At 44.5% G+C, this 22,743-nt stretch overlaps 1 pseudogene across 1 annotated transcript in view; it reads right to left on the bottom strand.

Moving 5' to 3' along the window:
- The window catches only part of LOC117980483 (protein FAM153B), a 35,231-nt pseudogene extending 12,488 nt beyond the window's left edge, over positions 1–22,743 (bottom strand). Inside the window, exons 1-16 of the transcript XR_008625511.2 lie at positions 22,297–22,743; positions 20,052–20,195; positions 17,784–17,842; positions 16,881–16,905; positions 14,002–14,081; positions 13,508–13,532; positions 10,374–10,450; positions 9,895–9,919; positions 8,718–8,788; positions 8,231–8,255; positions 6,161–6,231; positions 5,694–5,724; positions 3,978–4,048; positions 3,495–3,519; positions 1,140–1,210; positions 678–708 (exon numbers count right to left, since the gene is read on the bottom strand). The product of XR_008625511.2 is annotated as a protein FAM153B (transcript). The remainder of the gene's footprint in view (positions 1–677; positions 709–1,139; positions 1,211–3,494; positions 3,520–3,977; positions 4,049–5,693; positions 5,725–6,160; positions 6,232–8,230; positions 8,256–8,717; positions 8,789–9,894; positions 9,920–10,373; positions 10,451–13,507; positions 13,533–14,001; positions 14,082–16,880; positions 16,906–17,783; positions 17,843–20,051; positions 20,196–22,296) is intronic.

Here is a 22,743-nt window from a genome sequence, read left to right as displayed (position 1 = left end):
GATGGAATTTTTCTTGGACATTGATCCTCGTGTTGTGCTTTGAACATGGGAGTATGTTTTCTGGGGAAATGCACACACACTCGCAAAGACATCCACAATCATTCCATATAGACTCTCTCCTCTGTCCCTCCCAACTCTGATGTACCACCCCACGTTACATGACACTGCTGCTTCCAGGGATGACAGTAGCATGGTTAGAGTACTGGACTCTTAGTTTGTTGGGGTGTTTTTTTTTTTTTTTGAGACGGAGTTTCGCTCTTTGCCGAGGCTGGAGTGCAGTGGCACAACCTTGGCTCACCGCAACCTCTACCACCTGGGTTCAAATGATTCTCCTGCCTCGGCCTCCTGAGTAGCTGGGATTGCAGGCATGTGACACCACACCCAGGTAATTTTGTATTTTTAGGAGCGATGGGGTTTCTCAATGTCAGTCAGGCTGGTCTCAAACTCCTGACCTCTGCTGATCCGCCGGTCTCCACCTCTCAAGGTGCTGGGATTACAGGTGTGAGCCACTGTGCCCGGTGTGACTCTTAGTAGTTTTTAAACCAAACTTCCCAAATCTCATTTCTGGCAGAAAGCTCAAACCAGAGTGGCCCTTGAGCAAAAGCAGGTGAAGCAGCGCCACCTTTACAACACTAAGATTTCAAACCTAAACAAAGAGATGATCCCAGAATACGTACTCTTTGCCGGTGTGGCTGGGTCCACCTGCATCTAGAGAAAAAGAAAACACTATGAGGGTCAGACCATGCTGTCTCCTGTGTGCACAGGTCTTCATTTGTTGACGTTAAAAAGCCAGATGGTAAACAGTGGTTGAGACAATGGCCCCGGTATCTAGAAGACATTCGTGGAAAGGCACAGGATTTCTGTGCAACATTTTCAATTGTTTTTCTTTGACAATTCCAAATTCTTCTCAAGAAGAAGGCATTTCTCTTAAGGAAAATGCCTGCTGACACACAGTTTGTAAGTGTGGATGCCATCTGAAACCACTCTTTAGTTGATAATGAACTCTGGCATTTGCCCACCAAGAAATTCTGTCAGTCACCTATAGTGTACATGGCGAGATGTATACATCTTAATTCAATTGAAACAGAGAAACCGAGAGAAATAAAATTTCCTTTTCAGAGGAAAGAAGACGACTTTACCATGTGAACCCCTGTGGCTTCCTCAGAGATTGTCTGCTCTGGCACATGCTCCTCCAGGTCTTCCAGGTCACCTAGGAAACAGAGTCGCTATAAGCACATGAGCTCCACTGAGTGAATCCCTCAGGTGGTCTTGGAGCTGTGGACACGGGGCTGGCGTGTGTGGAAAGGTGTGTTCACAGCACAGACTCAGCTGCTGCCGGTCCATCCTCCATGGTGGAGAGGGAAGGCAAATGGTGAAGGAAGGCATCAGGAAGGCCTCAGAAGACAGAGCCTTGGTCCTCTAGCTACGCCAACCTCTTCGACATGAAAGAGCCCATCGAAAACAGGGCACACTACACAGTGTTTCACTGCAGCATCCAGGGCTCCTCCTTCCTAATCTTACCTCAGCTAACTTGTCCTCCCTTCTTTATCCCCTCGAGGTCATTTCCTCCCAGGATCCACCTGTCCTGCTGCTGTGTTTTTTGTCCCTCCCAGAACTTGCTTTTTTTTTTTTTTTTTTGAGATGGAGTTTCTCTTTTCTTGCCCAGTCTGGAGTATAATGGTGCCATCTCGACCCACCACAACCTGTGCCACCTGGGTTCAAGTGATTCTCCAGTCTCAGCCTCCTGAGTAGCTAGGATTACAGGCATGCATCTCCATGCTTGGCTAATTCTGTATTTTTAGGAGAAACGGGTTTTCTCCATATTGGTCAGTCTGGTCTCGAACTCTCAACCTCAGGTAATCTGCGCGCCTTGGCCTCCCAAAGTGCTGGGGTTACAGGCGTCAGTCACCATGTCACAACTTTTGTACTAGATAAAAAGCAACCCTTCCTCAAAGAGGAGACTTAATTCTAACTAAAATATCCTATGTATTCACTAACCTTTTGTTTTAAAGAAGACTAAGCCAAGATTTGAAAATACTCAATTATCCTACCATTTAAAGATGACCGCTACTTGGCCCATGATGTTTGTGCTTCTGCTTCTCCTTTTAACACAGTGTGTGTGTGCCATGGGACCTGCTGCTGCTCATGCTCACACTGGCTCCAGCACTAGGACAGCCCATCATGGGGGCAGCAGGTGGGGGTGCTGAACCTCTCTAACCCAGCTGTGTAGAAGAGTCCAGCAGAGAAGATGAGGACCAGGGTAACATCCAAGTTTTTCCTTCGGTTCTTATTTGGTGCTGTCTCTTGGGGGTATGTGCTGAACTGCAGCATATGTAAGGCTTGTGGAGATTATGCCATTAAATACAATATAACACGCCTGATTATTTTGTGCTTTTGATTCAGGACATGAGAAAATAACACAGCACTGCATGAGCCACCCTCCATCGTGCTAGGAAGGCAAGTGCTCACCCTGCCTCTCAGACCCTAGGGCAAACCCCTTGGTTTTCTTTTCATGTTGTAGTTTCTGAGCCGAGCACACAGAAACCATGACTAGGCTGAGGGATACAAGGCTGAAACGCTACATGACCCTGGAATTATCCATTCTGGGCCCCATTATCTTATGGTCAATATGAGACCTCTATGGAGAAAGTTGGGGTGATTTCCCCCTAACCCCGCCTGCAGGCTCCTCTCTTCTCAGTTTCCCAGCAGAACTCGCTGTAGCATGAGGCTGCTCCAGGGTCTAAATGCACAGGAAGAAGCCCTGCCCCACTCTCCCTGCTCAAGATGGGTGGTGGAGGGTCAATTCTGAGGGCTTTGGTAGAAAAGGCTTGTAAAGGAGGGAAGGGGCTAGAGTGAGGTGTCATGCCATTCTAGTGGCAAGAGGAAATAGAAAGGCCTGTGAAGAGGTGAGGTTTATTAGAAAATAAAGTATAGCAGGGAATTCTCAATGAATAAATAAATGCAGCAGAGATCCTGACACAGTCCTGTTCTATGGGCGTGCAGTAAGAATTTGCCTGGGTGTGGAGAGGATTTCTTTTAGGTTAATTAAAGTGTCCTGTGCGTGAAATAAACTGTACACTTTGGAAGCTTACAAGTTAATTTTTTCATGTGCCTGCAACAGGACTGCAATGGTGACAGAAATCTCTGTTGAGAATGTGGACACTAGAAACTCTGGGGATATGTAGTGCGGAAACCCACACACCCCCCTCCCAGACACACTGACCACGGCACCACATGAATTCACAAAAGACATGGCAGGCCCCTTGCACGGGATCCCACCCCACCTTCAGAGAACACAGTTGCTCCCGGGGACTGCAGAATGTGGCCACTGTTTCTTATCTAGAAAAACCATTTCTCCCATCACAGTCTAGGTCCTCATTCACAACATGAAGCTCAGCTCAGGCTGCCTGTCTACAGGAAAGCCAGTGAGACAGGGCCACATTCCTCAACATCTGGATTACTCATCAGTATGAGAGGGGTTCCCCAATACGTACCACGTTGTGGAACTCCCAAGGATGTCTGTAATGACAGAAAATCAATTGCTATGAGCATCAGACCATGCTGTGTCCTGTGAGCACAGGACTTTTCTTCGCTTAGTGACATTAGAAAACAAGATGGAAAACCCAGTGTTCAAAGGAACCCCAAAGAAGCGAACAAATCGACTCATACTAAAGACACACATTTTTCTCAGAGGATGTTTCCTCTGAAGTCCATGTTGGCTGGCAAGTAGCTGATTTTGCTCCAAAGAGAACAAAATGGGTAAGGCTCACTGCTACACAACGGGTGACTGATGCTGTCATTTTCTCCCACTGTCTTAAATCAAGCTTCAGTGGGGACAGACTCTCACTTACCATTTCCCCCAAGGACACTGTGTCACTAAGATATATATCGTCAGATTCTCATATCTTAATTTAATCCAAATAAGATAAAGCTAAGAAAGCAACAGTTTTTTCTCAGACAAATCCAGGTGGCCTGACCTTCACCTCCTCTCGGTCCTCCTCCTCGCCGTTGTAACTGGACAGCTCCTGAAGTACATCCCTGAGCAGAACTAGGAGGACACAGAGTGACCGTCAGCACCTTGGTGGTGGTGCTCATGAACAATTCAGTAACACTGCTTGAGGTGGGCTTGGGAGGAGGGTAGCAGGCACAGGAGAGATGCAGGAAGAAAGGGAATCAGGGCCTTTGGCTTCCTAGCTCCAGGCCACCTGATAAACATAAAATAGCCAGTCTCAAACAGTGCACACCACGCAGTGCAGGCTGTGTGTCCCTGGCAGTCTCTTAGGGCTCCTCCTTCCTAATCTGACCTGAGCTAACTTGCCCTCTTATTGATCCCTGACAACGTCATTTCCTCCTCACAATCCACATGTGCTGCTGATCTGTTTATCATCCCTTCTAGAAGATTTTGTACGGAATAAGAAGCAACCTTTCTTAAAATAGGAGATTTAATTCTAGCCAAAAGAGTTTATTACTAACTTTCTGGTACAAGGCAAATAAACCAAGATTTGAAAATAATTTTCCTACCATTTAAAGATGACCCCTACTTAGCATGTGGTATTTGTTCTTCCACTCTCCCTTTTCAACAGAATTTGTGTGCACTATGATGTTCACTGCTCCTCACGCTCACACTGACTCCAGCACTGGGACAGCCTGTCATGGGGAGCAGCGAGGGGGTGCGGGGGGTGGGCACTGACCCTCTCCAACCCAGCTGTGCAGGAGATTCCAGCAGGGAAAATGGGTGCCCGGCTAACACCCAAGTTGAGCCTTGAGATTTTTTTATTGGATTCTATGTCTTCGGATTGAGTTCCACTGAACTTCTAAGACTTGCCGTGATTATCTCATCAAATACAATAGAGTATGGCACTGATTATTGTCTGCTTTTGAACAGGAGCTGAGGAATGACCTCAATGCTGTAGACCAAAAGCCTGAGGACTCTGTGTGTTTTACATTAATGATCACACTAAAGCCCACTGTGCAATGTACCTACTCAAACAAACCCTGGGTTAGATGACGATTGACACCATCTGATAATGATAGTGTTTGGGATCTGAATAGGTTTTCATTCTCCCACATGCACACAGAAGTGCTGGAATAACTTGGCCTAGCAAGAAATTATACCAGGGCTTTGTGATAAATTCAGTGTACTAGCTCATGGCATTAACCTTCCACTCATCCCTGAGTTCACATGTGCCTCTTCCATTTAAAAGACCAAGAGCTTGGGAAATTCAACTCTGCAGCATGTCCATCTGAGGACTGGGGATATTAAACTTATCTTCAGGTACAGCTGTGGTGGAGGATGAATGGGTTGATTTATGCAAACTGTGCAGTGGTGATGGAATTTTTCTTGAACATTGATCCTCATGTTGTGCTTTGCAGATGGGAGTGTGTTTTCTGGGGAAATGCACACACACTCACAAAGACATCCACAATCATTCCATATAAACTCTCTCCTCTGTCCCTCCCATCTCTGATGTACCACCCCACGTTACATGACACTGCTGCTTCCAGGGATGACAGTAGCATGGTTAGAGTGGTTTACTGGATCTTAGCATTCTTTTAAACCAAACTTCCCAAATCTCATTTCTGGCAGAAAGCTCAAACCAGAGTGGCTCTTGAACAAAGGCAGGCAAAACAGTGCCATCTTTGCAACTCTAATATTTTGAACCTAAACAAAGAGATGATCCCAGAATACGTACGTTCGGCCAGTGTGTCTGGGTCCCCCTCCATCTAGAGAAAAACAAAACACTATGAGGATCAGACCAGGCTGTGTCCTGTGTGCACAGGTCTTCTCTTCACCTGTTTATGTTAAAAAAACAGATGGTAAATAGTACTTGAGACAATGGCCCCGATATCTGGAAGACATTCGTGGAAAGGCACAAGATTTTTGTGCAAGATTTTCAATTGTTTTTGTTTGACAATTCCAAATTTTTCTCAAGAAGAAGACATTTCTCTTAAGGAAAATGCCTGCTGACACACAGTTTGTAAGTGTGGATGCCATCTGAAACCACTCTTTAGTTGATAATGAATGCTGACATTTGCCCACCAAGAAATTCTGTCAGTCACCTATAGTGTACATGGTGAGATGTATATAGCTTAATTCAATTGAAACAGAGAAACCGAGAGAAATAAAATTTCCTTTTCAGAGGAAAGAAGACGACTTTACCATGTGAACCCCTGTGGCTTCCTCAGAGACTGTCTGCTCTGGCACATGCTCCTCCAGGTCTTCCAGGTCACCTAGGAAACAGAGTCGCTACAAGCACATGAGCTCCACTGAGTGAATCCCTCAGGTAGTCTTGGAGCTGTGGACACGGGGCTGGCGTGTGTGGAAAGGTGTGTTCACAGCACAGACTCAGCTGCTGCCGGTCCATCCTCCATGGTGGAGGGAAGGCAAATGGTGAAGGAAGGCATCAGGAAGGCCTCAGAAGACAGAGCCTTGGTCCTCTAGCTAAGGCGACCTCTTTGAGATGAAGCAACCCATCTCAAACAGGGCACACCACACAGTGTTTCCCTGGAGCATCGACGGCTTCTCCTTCCTAATCTGACCTGAGCTAACTTGCCCTCCCTTCTTGATCCCCTAGAGGTCATTTCCTCCCCAGGATCCATGTGTCCTGCTGCTGTGTATTTTGTCCCTCCTAGAATTATTATTATTATTATTTTTGAGATGGAGTTACTCTCTTCTTGCCCCAGCTGGAGTATAATTGTGCAATCTCAACCCACCACCACCTCTGCCTCCCAGGTTCAAGTGATTCTCCAGCCTCAGCCTCCTGAGTAGCTGGGATTATAGGCATGCATCACCATGCCCAGTTAATTCTGTATTTTTAGGAGAGATGGGTTTTCTCCATGTTGGTCAGCCTGGTTTCGAACTCCTGACCTCAGGTGATCCACCCGTCTTGGCCCCCCAAACTGCTGGAATTACAGGTGTGAGCCACCACGCCTGACCAGAATATTCTGTACTAGAAACAAATCAACCTTTCTTCAATGAGGAGATTAATTCTATCAAAATATTCTATGTATTCACTAACCTTTTGTTTTAAAGAAGACTAAGCCGAGACTTGAAAATACTCAATTATCCTACCATTTAAAGATGACCGCTACTTGGCCCATGATGTTTGTCCTTCTGCTTTTCCTTTTAACACAGTGTGTGTGTGCCATGGGACCTGCTGCTGCTCATGCTCACACTGGCTCCAGCACTAGGACAGCCCATCATGGGGGCAGCAGGTGGGGGTGCTGAACCTCTCCAACCCAGCTGTGTAGAAGAGTCCAGCAAAGAAGATGAGCACCAGGATAACACCCAAGTTTTTCCTTCAGTTCTTATTTGGTGCTGTGTCTTGGGTGTGTGTGCTGAACTGCAGCATATGTAAGGCTTGTGGAGTTTATGCCGTTAAATACAATATAACACGCCTGATTATTTTCTGCTTTGGATCAGGAGATGAGAAAATAACACAGCACTGCAGCCAAAAGCCTGACCTCGCAATGTCTGTTTCCCATTTGTCACCACACCAAAGTCCACTGTAAAATGTACTTATTCCTACACTGAGTTACGTGACCCTTGAGACAATCCTATATGAGAGACAGTGTTTGGGATTTCTGAAGGCCATCCAACTTCCATATGCACACATAGGTGCTAAAACTCTCTGGCATAACAACAAATTATATCTGAACCATGTGATTACTTCAGAGTAGTAGCCCATGGCATCAACCTTCCACCCACTCCTGAGTTCCCCTCTGCCTCTTGCACTGAGGAGATAAAGCGCTTGGCAAATTCATCTCTGCACTATCTCCGACTGCGTACTGGGGATATTAAACTGGCCTTCAGCTACAGCTGTGGTGGAGGATAAATGGGCAGATTGACGTTAAGGTGTGCAGTGGTAATGGAATTTTTATTTACAACACTCATCTTTGTGTTGAGCTGTGCACATGGAAGCATGCTATCTGGAGAAATGTACACATCCTCCCAAAGACATTCATAATCACTATACATAGACTCTCTTCTTATACCCGCCCCCCACCTTGATGCACCTCATTCGATTTCATAGAATGACACGGCAGCTAACAGAGACTACGTAGGATGGTCACCACTCGTCAGTACACTCTTAGAAATTTCTTCCCAAACCTCATTTTCCAATAGGAAGCTCCAATGAGAGTAGTTCTCCAGAAAAAGCAGGCAAGAACGTGTCACCTTTCTCAACACTAAGATTTTTCCTTAGCAAAAAGGTGATCCCAGAATACGTACCGTTGGTTTGGGTGCCTGTGTCTGCCTGCGTTTAGAGAAAGAAAAACACCATGAGGGTAAGATCATGCTGTCTCTGTGCACAGGTCTTTTCTAAACTTGGTGCTATTAGAAAACCAGATGGGAAATTCTGGTGGAGGCAATGGCCACAAAAATAAAGCCTAGAGAACACTTGTAGAAAGGCACCAGGTTTTTGTGCAAGATTATTTAAAATTTATTTTGGTTGCAAATTCATAATTCTCAAAAAGGTTTTTCTCCTGAGGACAATGCTTGCTGACATAGTTTGTAACTGAAGCTGTCATCTATGAATGCCATCTTCAATCAGTTCTTAGTTAGTAATGAATTCTCATTTTACATTTTCCCACCAAGAAATTCTGTAAGTCATCTATAATGTACATGGCAGTAAGATTTTCCTATCTTTATTCAAGTGAAATTGAAAGAAACCTAGGAAAATGAAATTCCCCTTTCAGACAAAAAAAGAACAACTTACATGGGCAACAGTGAGGAGACTCTGATTGGATGCTTCAGGGAGATGTCCTGCTATAAACTCCTCTAGATGATCTAGGAGAAATAGGGTGTCACTGCATGGATTCCGCTGAGGGAATCCCTCGGGTTGTATTGGGTGGTGTGGACATGAGGCTGGCATGTGTGAAGAAGGTGGGCTACCCCAGACGGAGCCGCAGGCCCTTTCTCCTTGGTGGTGCAGGCAGGCAAATGAGACAATGAGGAAAGCCATGGGAACTAGAGCCTTGGTCCTCTGGCTAACGCAAGCTCATCAATGGCACTCAGCTGATCTCAAAGATGGCACACCATAGGGGCAGGCTGTGCTTCCCTACAACGTCTCAGGTTCCTCCTTCCTAATCTGACCTGAGCTAACTTGCCCTCCCTTTGTGATCCCTTCTGAGGTCATTTCCCCCTCAGGATCCACATGTGCTGCTGCTGTTCATCATCCCTCCTAAAACATTTTGTACTGCATAAAAGCAACCTTTCTTCAAAAAAATTTAACCTTTGGTGATCAAGCCTGGCAACTACTCTGTGTCTGGCCTGACCCTGAAGTCAAAAAAACTTATGACTTCACTGAACCTTTGAGTCAAACAGAATTAAACCAAGATTTGAAAATACTCAATTATCCTACCATTTAAAAATGACCCGCACTTAGCTTATTTGTCCTTCCACTCTTCCTTTTCAACACGATGTATGTGTCCACGGAGTCAGTTGCTGCTCATGCTCACGCTGACTCCAGCACTAGGACAGACCATCATGGGGGGCAGTAGGTGGGGGCGCTAACATTCTCCAAACTAGCTGTGCAGGAAATCCCACTGGGGTGATGGACACCAGAATAACACCCCAATTCTTCCTTGAGCTCTTATTCTGCACTGTGTATTGGATGTGTGGGCTGAATAAGGGCATGTGGAACACTTGTGGCCATCATGTTATTAAACATAGTAGAATATGTCCCTGATTGTTCTCTGCATTTTTTTTTTTTTTTTGAGATGAAATCTCACTCTGTTGCCCAGGCTAGAATGCAGTGCCATGATCAAGGCTTAGGTGCAGCAAACCACCATGACACATTTATACCGATGTAACAAAGCTGCATGTTCTACACATGCATCCTAGAATTGCAAGCAAAATAAAAACAATAAAAAGAGTAAACCCAGAATACATACCTTCTGATGGAAAGCGTACACTTTTCTGCAAATAGAGAAAAGAAAAACATTATGAGAGTCAGACCACACTGTGGCCTGTGTGCACAGGTCTTTTCTGCATTGTTGACATTATAGAAAACCCAATGGAAATAGTGAAAATAGTCAACACAAGGGCCCCAAATTAAAGCCTAGAGGGCACGTGGAAAGGCACAAGTTTTCTGTGCATGATTTCCAAGTTTATTTTCATTGCATGTTCACCATTAGTTTCAAGAAGAAAGCACTTCTCCTATGGAAAATGCTTACTGCCCTAGAGTTTTTAAGTGAACCTGTCATCTTGAATTCATTCTTGCTGGTAATTGACTCTGACTTTACAGCTGCCCACCAAGACATTCTGTAAGTCATCTATAATGTACATGGTAAGATGATCATCTCTTATCTCAATTTCTATGGAAACTAAGATAAATAAAATTCCCACCTCAGATAAACAAAAAAGACTTTACCTTCACAGAGCCTGGCAACGTCTCCGAGAGTATCTCGGGTGGACACAATGGCTTGCCCAAGGAGCCTTCGTCACGCTCTAGGAAACACAGAGTAATTGTCAGCACGTTGGGTGCACTGAAGGAATCCGTCAGGCAGACTCCCGTGCTAAAAACACGGGGCTGGCACATGTAGACAAGGGGGGTTAACTGCAAAAACAGACCTCCTGCCAGAACATCCTCCTTGGTGATGAAGAAAGGTCAATGAGACCATCAGGAAAGCCACGGAAGACAGAGCCTTGGCAGCACAGACATGCACTGCTGATGCCATGGCAGTGTCTCATCATTCCCCTATGCGTTTTGAGGCCTGGGAAATTTCCACTTTCCTGTTGAAATGTGACAATGTCATTTATCTTTCCTGGGTCTACATATGCCTCTCTTGCACTTTCCATTCATTTTATTGAACTTCAGACATTGTTGTGGTAAAACATATACAAAATTTATTATTGTAATCATTCAGTGCACACTTCAGGAACAGACAGACCAGAACCGCAGGGGCAGAGAAGAGAAAACCTCACTGTTTGAGGAGCCCACCCTCTTCTCCCCGACCCTGGATTACAACCCACGCAGGTAACTGGGTAAGTGTGGGAACCCGGAGACTATAGAAAATGAGCAGAAAGTTTTTGCACACTTGTGCTAGATCTCAGAACAGGAATGCAGGCATCGGAACATCACTGGGGCCCAAGATGGGCTGCCCAGAGCTGAGCTCTGGGATGAGAAAGAAGGAGGAGGACACAGTCCCTGCCCTCCCAGTGACCAGCCATGGCCAGGATTCCTCCACCTGTGAGTAGGAGACTACAGACTTTGGGACTGATGATTGCAAGGCTGTCTCAGAGAAACTGATCTCTTATGGATCACACGGGAGGGTTGCAAGGACCACCTAAACTCCAGGGCAGCCCCTCTCCCTTTGTTGAGTTCAGCCTGCCTTAGAGCAAGGTCCCCTCCTCGCCTCCTCCAACACTAGCATTGGGCAGCTGCCCTGCCTGGGAGCTGAGGCTCCCTCCAGTAAAACAGAACTCTGGGCCAGGACACTCTTGGCCAATAGTAGCTACACAAGGACCACCTGTCCAGCGACTCCCAGAAGCTGATCTTTGTCCCAGCCACAGGGTGATCAAGCCTGGCAACTACTCTGTGTCTGGCCTGACCCTGAAGTCCATCCCTAATGATCATGTCCTCTCTGGGCTAAGTTGAACATTTCAGGAACTCACTCCTGTTCTCTGTCTCTCACTAATTTCTGCTGGTGCCATTGCTGTCAACACACAGGGAGATGGAGAAGACAAGAAACAAGAAAGTAGCTCCTCTGTCCAGGCTTTTGGGAAGATGGCCAATGTTCAGGCCAGCCATGAAGTCGGAGCTCAACTCCTCCTTCAGATGAGGCTTGAACATTCCGGCCGTGCCCAGGTGATGTAGAACTGACTCTCCTGATGTTGCATCTTGGCTTCCCTCGTGGCTTTGCTGCCCTCATGCCTTCCTTCTGCTCCTCCAAATCATGTTCCTCTGCAGGCCCAGGCCAAGGCTGTAGCCTGCTGTCTCTCACATAGAGCCCAACGGGCAGCTGTCTATGAATTTTTAGAGCCCCAATGTTGGTAACACTGATTTGTACCTTTAATCCCTCACAGCAGAAAGCCCCCTGAGTACCACAAAAAACTATATTCTAGAGATTAAAGATGACTAGGGGAATCGGGTTATGAGGAGACAGTTTCTGAGGTTAGTGAAGGACATTTTAAAATCACACCAGCCTGATTGTTTTACAATGTGGGATAAGTAATGACACCTACACAGCAATCAAATTTGATTTATACACAATAAGTTTCCACCAAATGCATACTCCAAGAAAAAACTCAAGCTAAATTTGGCGGAGTTTATATTCCTATTCACCGAAACCAACTGCGTTCACTTGTTTTGTTTTTGTTTTTTTTTTTGCAACAGCCTTCAGAAACAAACAAGCACCTTTGCCAACAGTCGGTTGAATGGGGACATCGTGGAGCCTCTGCAGTACCACAGCCGAGTTTGCTTTCCCACCTGCAGTGCATGAGCCACCCTCCAACATGCTAGGAAGGCAAGTGCTCACCCTGCCTCTCAGACCCTAGGGCAAACCCCTTGGTTTTCTTTTCATGTTGTAGTTTCTGAGCCGAGCACACAGAAACCATGACTAGGCTGAGGGATACAAGGCTGAAACTCTATATGACCCTGGAATTATCCATTCTGGGCCCCATTATCTTATGGTCAATATGAGGCCTCAGTGGAGAAAGTTGGGGTGATTTCACCCCAACCCCACCTGCAGGCTCCTCTCTTCTCAGTTTCCCAGCAGAACTCGCTGTAGCATGAGGCTGCTCCAGGGTCTAAATGCACAGGAAGAAGCCCTGCCCCACTCTCCCTGCTCAAGATGGGTGGTGGAGGGTCAGTTCTGAGGGCTTTGGTAGATAAAAGGCTTGTAAAGGAGGGAAGGGGCTAGAGTGAGGTGTCATGACCACTCCAGTGGCAGAGGAAATAGAAAGGCCTGTGAAGAGGTGAGGTTTATTAGAAAATAAAGTATAGCAGGGAATTCTCAATGAAAAAATAAAATTAGCAGAGATTCTGACACAGTCCTGTTCTATGGGTGTGCAGTAAGAATTTGCCTTTGTGTTGACAGGATTTCTTTTAGGTTTATTGAAGTGCCCTGTGCATGAAATAAACTGCAAACATTGGAAGCTTACAAGTTAATCTTTTTTTGTGCCTACAATAGGACCGCAATGGTGACGGAAATCTCTGTTGAGAATGTGGACACTAGAAACTCTGGGGATATGTAGTACGGAAACCCACACACCCACCTCCCAGACACACTGACCACGGCACCACATGAATTCACAAAAGACACGGCAGGCCCCTTGCACGGGATCCCACTCCACCTTCAGAGAACACAGTTGCTCCTGGGGACTGCAGAATGTGGCCACTGTTTCTTATCTAGAAAAACCATTTCTCCCATCACAGTCTAGGTCCTCATTCACAACATGAAGCTCAGCTCAGGCTGCCTGTCTACAGGAAAGCCAGTGAGACAGGGCCACATTCCTCGACATCTGGATTACTCATCAGTATGAGAGGGGTTCCCCAATACGTACCACGTTGTGAAACTCCCAAGGATGTCTGTAATGACAGAAAATAAATTGCTATGAGCATCAGACCATGCTGTGTCCTGTGAGCACAGGACTTTTCTTCGCTTAGTGACATTAGAAAACAAGATGGAAAACCCAGTGTTCAAAGGAACCCCAAAGAAGAACAGAGCAAATCAACTCATACTAAAGACACACATTTTTCTCAGAGGATATTTCCTCTGAAGTCCATGTTGGTTGGCAAGTAACTGATTTTGCTCCAAAGAGAGAACAAAATTAGTAAGGCAAAAGCTCCCTGCCCCACAATGTGTGACTGATGCTGTCATTTTCTCCCACTGTTTTAAATCAAGCCTCAGTGGGGACAGACTCTCACTTACAATTCCCCCCAAGGACACTGTGTAACTAAGATACATATTGTCAGATTCTCATATCTTAATTTAATCCAAATAAGATAAAGCTTAGAAAGCAACAGTTTTTTCTCAGACAAATCCAGGTGGCCTGACCTTCATCGCCTCTGGGTACTTCTTCCATATGCTGTATAGGTGGAGCTCCCGTAGTCGCCGTATTTGCCATTTCATCTCAACTAGGAGGACACAGAGTGACCGTCAGCACCTAGGTGGTGGTGCTCATGAACAATTCAGTAACACTGCTTGAGGTGGGCTTGGGAGGAGGGTAGCAGGCACAGGAGAGATGCAGGAAGAAAGAGAATCAGGGCCTTTGGCTTCCTAGCTCCAGGCCGCCTCAAACATATAATAGCCAATCTCGAACAGTGCACACCAGCAGTGCAGGCTGTGTGTCCCTGGCAGTCTCTTAGGGCTCCTCCTTCCTAATCTGAACTGAGCTAACTTGCCCTCTTATTGATCCCTGCCAAAGTCATTTCCTCCTCACAATCCACATGTGCTGCTGATCTGTTTATCATCCCTTCTAGAAGATTTTGTACTAAACAAGAAGTAACCTTTCTTAAAATAGGAGATTTAATTCTAGCCAAAAGATTTTATTACTAACTTTCTGTTACAAGGCAAATAAACAGAGATTTGAAAATACTCTATTATCCTACCATTTAACGATGACCCCTACTTAGCATGTGATATTTGTTCTTCCGCTCTTCCTTTTCAACACCATGTGTGTGCACCATGGAGTTCACTGCTGCTCATGCTCACACTGACTCCAGCACAGAGACAGTCTGTCATGGGGAGCAGCGAGGCGGGGCAAGGGGTGAGCACTGACCCTCTCCAACCCAGCTGTGCAGAGATTCCAGCAGGGAAAATGGGTGCCAGGCTAACACCCAAGTTGAGTCTTGAGATTTTATTGGATGCTATGTGTTGGGATTGGTTTCCACTGAATTTCTAAGACTTGCGGTGATTATCTCATTAAATACAATAGAGTATGTCAGTGATTATTGTTTGCTTTTGAACAGGAGCTGAGGAACGACCTCAACGCTGTAGACCAAAAGCCTGAGGACTCTGTGTGTTTTACATTAATGATCACACTAAAGCCCACAGTGCAATGTATCTACTCAAGCAAACCCTGGGTTAGCTGACCATTGAGACCATCCGATAATGATAGTGTTTGGGATCTGAATAGGTTTTCATTCTTCCAGCACACAGAAGTGCTGGAATAACTTGGCCTAGCAAGAAATTATACCAGGGCTTTGTGACAAATTCAGTGTAGTAGCTCATGCCATTAACCTTCCGCTCATTCCCGAGTTCACATGTGCCTCTTCCATTTAAAAGACCAAGAGCTTGGGAAATTCAACTCTGCAGCATGACCATCTGAGGACTGGGGATATTAAACTTATCTTCAGGTACAGCTGTGGTGGACGATGAATGGGTAGCTGAGTAGCTGGTATTACAGACATGTGCTCCCTGAGTAGCTGGTATTAAAGACATGTGCTTCCTGAGTAGCTGGTATTAGAGACATGTGCTCCCATGCCCAGCTAATTTTGTATTTTTAGTAGAGATGGGGTTTCTCCATGTTGATCAGGCTGGTCTTGAACTCCTGACCTTAGGTGATCCACCCTCCTTGGCCTCCCAAAGCACTGGGATTACAGGCATGAGCCACCGTCTCCAGCCAGAACATTTTGTACGAGGTAAAAAGCAACCTTTCTTCAAAGAGGTGATATAATTCTAGCCAAAATATTCTACATATTCACTAACCTTTTGTTTCAAAGAAGACTAAACCAAGATTTGAAAATACTCAATTATCCTACCATTTAAAGGTGACCTCTACTTGGCCTGTGATATTTGTCCTTCTGCTCTTTCTTTTAACACTGTGTGTGTGTGTCATGGGGCCCGCTGTTGCTCATACTCACACTGGCTCCAGGAATGGGACAGCCCTTCATGGGTGACAGCAGGTGGGGGGGCTGACCCTCTGTTACCCAGCTGTGCAGAGATTCCAGCAGACGAGATGGGCACCAGGCTAACAGCCAATTGGCTCTGTGAGATCTTGTTGGGTGCTGTGTCTTGGGTATGTGTGCTACTGAATTGGAGCATTTCTAACGTTTCTGGTGATGATCTCATTAAATATAATAGAATATATCTCTGAATGTTCTCTGCCCTTGACCAGGAACTGAGGAATACCCCATCACTTAAGACCAAAGGCCTGGCAGCTCCCTCTGTATGTTTCATATTAATGACCGCACCCAAGTTCACTGTACAATGAACCTACTCAAACTCTGGGTCAGCTGACCATTGAGACCATTCTATTGTGGTATACAGTGCTGGAGATCTTTATAGGCCAACATACTTCCACATACACATAGATGCTAAGGACTCTCTGACATGGTGACAAGTTACACCAGGGCCATGTTATAACTTCAGACTAGTAGCCCACAGCATCACCCTTCCACCCATTCCCGAGTTCATCTATGCCATTTCCATTTAGGAGACCAAAAGCCTGAAAAATTCATCTCTACATCATCTCCATGTGAGGACTTGGGATATTAAACTTACCTTCAGCTACAGCTGTGGTGAGGAATGAATGGGTTGATTTTTTGCAAAAATGCAGTGGTGATCAAATTTTGTTTCTAGAATATCAGTCTTTGTGTTGTGCTTTGCATATGGGAACATATTTTCTGGGGAAAAGCACACAAACTCGCAGAGACATTCACAATCATTCCACATTGACTCATTCCTCCATACCTCCCAACTCTGATTCACAACACCCTCTTCTATCCAAATGACCCTGTTCCTTCCAAGCACCAGAGTCAACGGTCACATTTCTTGACCAGGTTCTTCACTTGTCAAGACAAAAGTGCTTGAACCACATTTCTGGCAGGAAGTTCAAACCAGAGTGGCTCTCCAGAAAAAATGAGGCAAGAAAGTGTCACCTTTGTCAACACTAGAATTTTTCCTCAGCATAGGGGTGATTCCAGAATACGTACTGTCTCTCTCTGTGTCTTTGTCCACCTGCATTTAGAGAAAAACAAAACACTACAAGGGTCAGACCATGCTGTGTCCTGTGTGCACAGGTTTTCCTTTTCCCTTCCTCCCTTCCTTCTTTTCTCTTTCTTTCTTTTTCTTTCTCTTTCTTTCTTTCCTTTCTTTTCTTTCTTTTTCTTTCTTTCTCTTTTTCTCTTTCCTTCCTTCTTTCTTTCCCTTCCTTCTTTCTCTTCCTTCTTCCCTTCCCTTCTTCCTTCCTTCCTGCCTCTCTCTCTCTCTCTCTTTCTCTCCCCTACTCCCTCTCTCCCTTCCTCTCTCCCTTTCTTTGCTGGAATTTCGCTCTGTCACCCAGGCTGGAGTACAGTGTCATGATCATGGCTCACTGCAACATCCACCTCCTGGCCTCAAGCGATCCTGCTCCCTTAGCCTCCCCAGTAGCTGAGATTACAGTAGCCAGTCAGCATGCCCAGCTAATTTTTGTATTTTTAGTAGAGATGGGGTTTCACCATACAAGTCTTTTCTTTACTTGGTGACATTAGAAAAGCAGTTGTGAGACAGTGGTTGAGGCAATGGTCCTAAAGCCTCGAAGACACTTCTGGAAAGGCACAAGATTTTTATGCAAGACTTTCAAGATTGTTTTGGTTGTACAGTCACAATGTTGTAAGAAGAAAGCTTTTCCCCTAAAAAAATTCTTTCTGACATACAGTTCATAACTGAAGGTGTCATCTAAGAATGCCATCTGAGATCATTTCTTACCTGGTAATGACCCTCACATTTTCCCACCAAAATATTCTGTAAGTCATCTATAATGTACATGGTAAGATTTTCATATCTCAATTCAAATAAAATAAAAAAGAACCAAGAGCAACAAAATTTCCATCTCAGAAACATAAAGAAGAACTTACCATATGAACGCCCGGGACATCTTCAGATGAAGCTTCCTGCACCAGGTCCTCATCGTAATCTAGGAAACACAGAGTAACTGTCATCATGTTGGTTCCACTGAAGGAATCCCTTAGGCAACCTTGGATGCTAAGGACAGGGGGCTGGCATGTGTAAAGGAGGTGGGTTAAGGGTAGAAACTTGGCTGCCACTGGGACACCCTCCTGGGTGATGAGGGAAGGCAAATGAGATCATCAGGAAAGCCACAGAAGTCAGGACCTGGTTCTCTGGCTAAGCCCCCACACCACTGCGAAAAAGGCAGAGTTCACACAGGGTGGCACACAAATGCACTGCTGATTTCATGACAGTGTCCCATCACCCCCTTGTGCATTTTGAGGCCTGGTAAATTTCTTTTGTTGTTGAAATGTTATAATGTCATTTATCTTTCCTTGATCTACATATGCTCCTCCTGTACTTATCATCCATTTAATTGGCTTTAAAATCAGTATTGTGGCCAAAATACATCGTATTTATTATTTTAATAATCAAGTGCACACTTCAGGGGCATCAGTGCCATTCACAATTCTGTGCAGTAAACTAAATGTAATCCAAATCCAGATGTCTTACTTTCCACCTTAGGAAACTAGAGAAAAAAGTATAGTGTAATGTAAACCAGGAAACCCTCCTCCCCCAAAATATAACAATATTTGCAGAAATCAATGTAATAGAAATAATAAAATAAAGAAACTCAACAAAACCAAAAGCTGCTTCTTAGAAAAGATCAATAGAATTGGTAAACCTCCAGCAAGGCTAATCACAAAGAAAATACAGAAGACACGATGTACAAACAATATGAATAGAAGAGGAATTATCCTTGCTGATCCCATGATCATTAAGAAAATAATCACAGAATACTTTCAACAAATCTATGCCTGCAATTTTTTAAGTGCAGGAGTGAAAGTCTATTGAAAAGTTTGAGAGTAGGAATGACAGGAAGCACAGTAGCCTTTGATGAGAACCAAGCAGGCAACTTGTCAGATTCAAGTGTCTACACCCACAAATTTCCTAGCTTAGATGAAATGGACAAATGCCTTCAAAGGGAGAAACTACCATAACCACCCAAAGGAGAGACAGATAATCTGAGTAGGCCTCTATCATTATAGAATTTAATCAGGAAGTAATAACTTTAAAAAAAAATGCCCACATAATTGTACTGGTGAATTCTGCCTAACACAATGGAAAACATAGTCTTATCAGCAAGTGATCCAAATTCTACATATTTACCCAGCTAAATTAGAAAATTATGTTCATCTTAAAATCTGCACAAGAATGTGGGCAGCTTTATTCATAATTACCCAAATTGGAAGCAGCTGAGATGGTCTTCAGGCAGTGAGTGAACTAACTAACCCTGTTCGATGAAACCAATGGGCTATTGTTCACTGATAAGAATTATTAAGCTGTTAAGCTTCAAAACGATACAAAAGATCTTACATGTATATTGCTAAGTAAAATAAGTTAGTTATACGTAGCTACATACTCTATGATTCCAACTCTATAAAATTCTGGAAAAGGAAACCTATAGAGGCAGTAAAATCATCCATAGTTGTCAGGAATCCTCAGAAAAGGAGAGGAATTAGTAGATGCAGCTCAGGTCATGTTTAGGATGTGAAATTATTCCGTCAGGGTGACAAAAGACATTGTCAGTTTGTCAAAACCCATAGGCTGGACAACACAGAGTGGACCTTGATGCTAACCCTAGATTTCTGTTCATAAGAATGTATCACTATTGGCTCAGTCACTGATGCTAACCTTGGACTTCTGTTCATAAGAATGTATCACTATTGGCTCAGTCATTGTTACGAGCGTTATCACACTCACAAAGATGGGATCACCAAAAAACACTGAAGAAGGTGGGTATATGGAAATTTTTGTTGCCACTTCCTCCATTTTTCGGTTACTTCCAAACAGTTTGAGGTGATGTCCATTACTTTACAAACCTGGCAACAATGTCTCAGAAAAAGATCCTTTTTAATTAATGTTTTAACAATCAGCAAAATGTCTACAATTTGCACTGAGATGTTATTTACTATTAAAAGTAAACCCAAATCTGGAATGGAAATACACCTTTACTCCTCTGGTTGTAGCACTAGTGATTGACTTAACACATTTAAATATGCACACATGAAATAAAGAATATAGCATCGCAATTTTATAATTGTCTGAAATATGAGACACTGAAGAATCTAGAAATCATATCATGAATGAACTGAATGACTGAATTTCCACAACACCTTCCATTGATGCAATTCTAGGGTATATACGGCCAGGATGCCAGTGATGCCAGTGATAGGTGATTGGCTTCTCACACTCGCGGTGGCAGACAGTGGATTCCCCTGGCATCCTAGGATACACTATTTGATTCTCGTCACAACACACTGGGAAATGAATTAAAATAAAGACAGGTGTTGGTGTCTTGCCGCAAAAGATCAGAGAAATGAGTAATTATTTATTCACAGCTTAAATGTTTGATTCCATTGTTCATCATCTGCAGAGCAAAGCCCCCTGAATCTGAGTTGGGCTTCAGAAAGACTTGCACTGTGGGTTGCACGTATAAGTGTGCAGGCAAATGCCTGTATTGAGATGAGACATTACAGAAAGGTAGTAGATTGGAGTGACCAAGAGCATAGGGTCCGGAGCATAGGATCTGAGCTCAGGGACTTCTGAGAAGCTGCTAGAACCTGAGGAAGTTCTATAGATCCCTCTGTGCCTCCTAATGGCCTACGTTATGTTAAAAGGGTAAGAATAGTTAAATGGACCTAAAGCCTTAAAACGGGTGCTTCCTAAGTGCCATAAAGTGTTCAATTATTTCATGTCTGGAAGAATAAGCCAGGCCCTTGGTAGTGGTTAATAGAGAAGCCACTTGGGGGACTCCAGGGCAGTGGAGGCTAAAATTCTTTTCATTCTTGACATGGGTCTCATGCTTTAGAACTCGTGAAAAGTTTTTGTTTGAATTTCCTGTGATGCCCACATCGGCCCAGAGAGATGGGCAGAGCAGGGGCTGCCACTCAGAGTTGACGGTTCAGGGAAGTGAAATGAAGAGATTTGAAGCGACCTGCCTAGGGTCACAACACTGACGAATGATAGATCTGGGACAAGAATTTGGTTGGTTTTCTGGGGACAGAGATCCCTGAATACCTGAGGCCTCTAAATCATGGCCTGGACCCTGAACCTGGAGCTCTTTCCACTCCCTTTCTCAATCCTCCTGCACCAAGGGCTCTTCAGGAAGGTTGATGTATTTGGAAGAGGTGGTGAGTCCAGAAAAAAGCCAAATCATTTAACAAAACAAAACTCCTGTCTCTAGGTTTTAACTCCTGGGCTAAAATATGGCACTTTCCTGCAAACGAAGCCTCTCTGAGGAACAAATTCAAATGTCTGGTCATCCTACCCATTGCCCTGTATTGTCAGCTGTCTGGCAGTGAGCACCCCTCCATGACCAACTGACCACAGCAAGGGACCAAGTTCTGCTTGGCCCCCAAGGTAGTTCGGAACTTAGGATATTCCAAACTAACTACCACTTGATGGCTGTGCCAAGAATAAACTTCCCTTCAACTGAACCATTCTGAAGAAGCAATTAATGGGAATTAACTGAAAATGTGGCCCCTCAGTGGATTTTTCAGCAGTTTATTCTGTATCTAGTCTATGAAAGAGTGTGTGTGGCGGGGGAGGCCGGGTGTGGTGGCTCACACCTATATCCCAGCACTTTGGGAGGCCAAGGTGGGCAGATCACAAGGTCAGGAGTTCAAGACCAGCCTGGTCAATATGGTGAAACCCTGTCTCTACTAAAAATACAAAAATTAGCCAGGCATGGTGGCAGGCACCCGTAGTCCCAGCTACTTGGGAGGCTGAGGCAGGAGAATCGCTTGAACCTGGGATGCAGAGGTTGCAAAGAGCTGAGATTGTGCCACTGCACTCCAGCCTGGGTGACAGAATGAGACTCTGCCAAAAAAAAAAAAAAAGAAAAGTCCAGGCACCGTGGCTCATGCCTGTAATCCCATCACTTTGGGAGGCCAAGGAAGGTGGATCAGGAGGTCAGGAGTTCAAGACCTCCCTTGCCAACATGGTAAAACCCTGTCTCTACTAAACATACGAAAATTAGCCATGCGTGGTGGCATATGCCTGTAATCCCAGCTACTCAGGAGGCTGAGGCAGAAGAATTGCTTAAACCTGGGAGGTGGAGGTTGCTGTGAGCCATTATCACACCACTGCATTCTAGCCTAGGCAACAGAGCAAGACTCTTCAAAAAAAAAATTGGCATTGGAAACAGTGTATTTTCTAGAGAAAAGTATTTGAGGCAAAAATCTTGATAGAAGAATAAAAAAACACAAATTGAGTAATAAAACTCTGAAACATATTTATAAATCTGTAGACAAATAGGAGCTGGGGAAATAAAAAAAAAATCAGAATGACATTTAACGTACAGGAAAACTGGCTCATCTGAAGAAATTGCAGTCAGAAGATGGAAATGAACATACATACCTTCGAGGAAACAACTATAAACACATCCCATTGTGAGTCCTCTGAGACAACTAAGCTGCGTTTACTGCCAACGGTCAGTTGCCAGAATGGCAGTTAAAATGAAAGGCAAGACCTATATCATCAGATCACTTCAGCAACAGGTCACAGTAGAATTTTCGCAAGCATCCATGTCACAATATGGGGCCCAACTGCTGTGATCTAGACTAGTCCATTGTCACATTGACAAGGGGTCACTTAGACTCCATGTTTCATTTCAAAAACTGAATCTCAGACACACAGTATTATTCTATGTGTATGAAACAAACATTAAAGGAGGAAAAAGTTTTGCCTCTCAAATATATTTGACAGTGAAAATTTCAGGGTAAAGATAAGAAAAGCTAATACATTGAGAATAAAGGGAGATTCCAGGCTTGATGTGAAATGCCTTTCCCACCAATTTCTACTATT

The sequence above is a fragment of the Pan paniscus genome, chromosome 4 (assembly GCF_029289425.2).
Source record: "Pan paniscus chromosome 4, NHGRI_mPanPan1-v2.0_pri, whole genome shotgun sequence".
Classification (NCBI taxonomy): Eukaryota; Metazoa; Chordata; class Mammalia; order Primates; family Hominidae; genus Pan; species Pan paniscus.
Note: the sequence above shows the minus strand (reverse complement) of the source record. Positions and strands in the feature narration are given on the sequence as shown.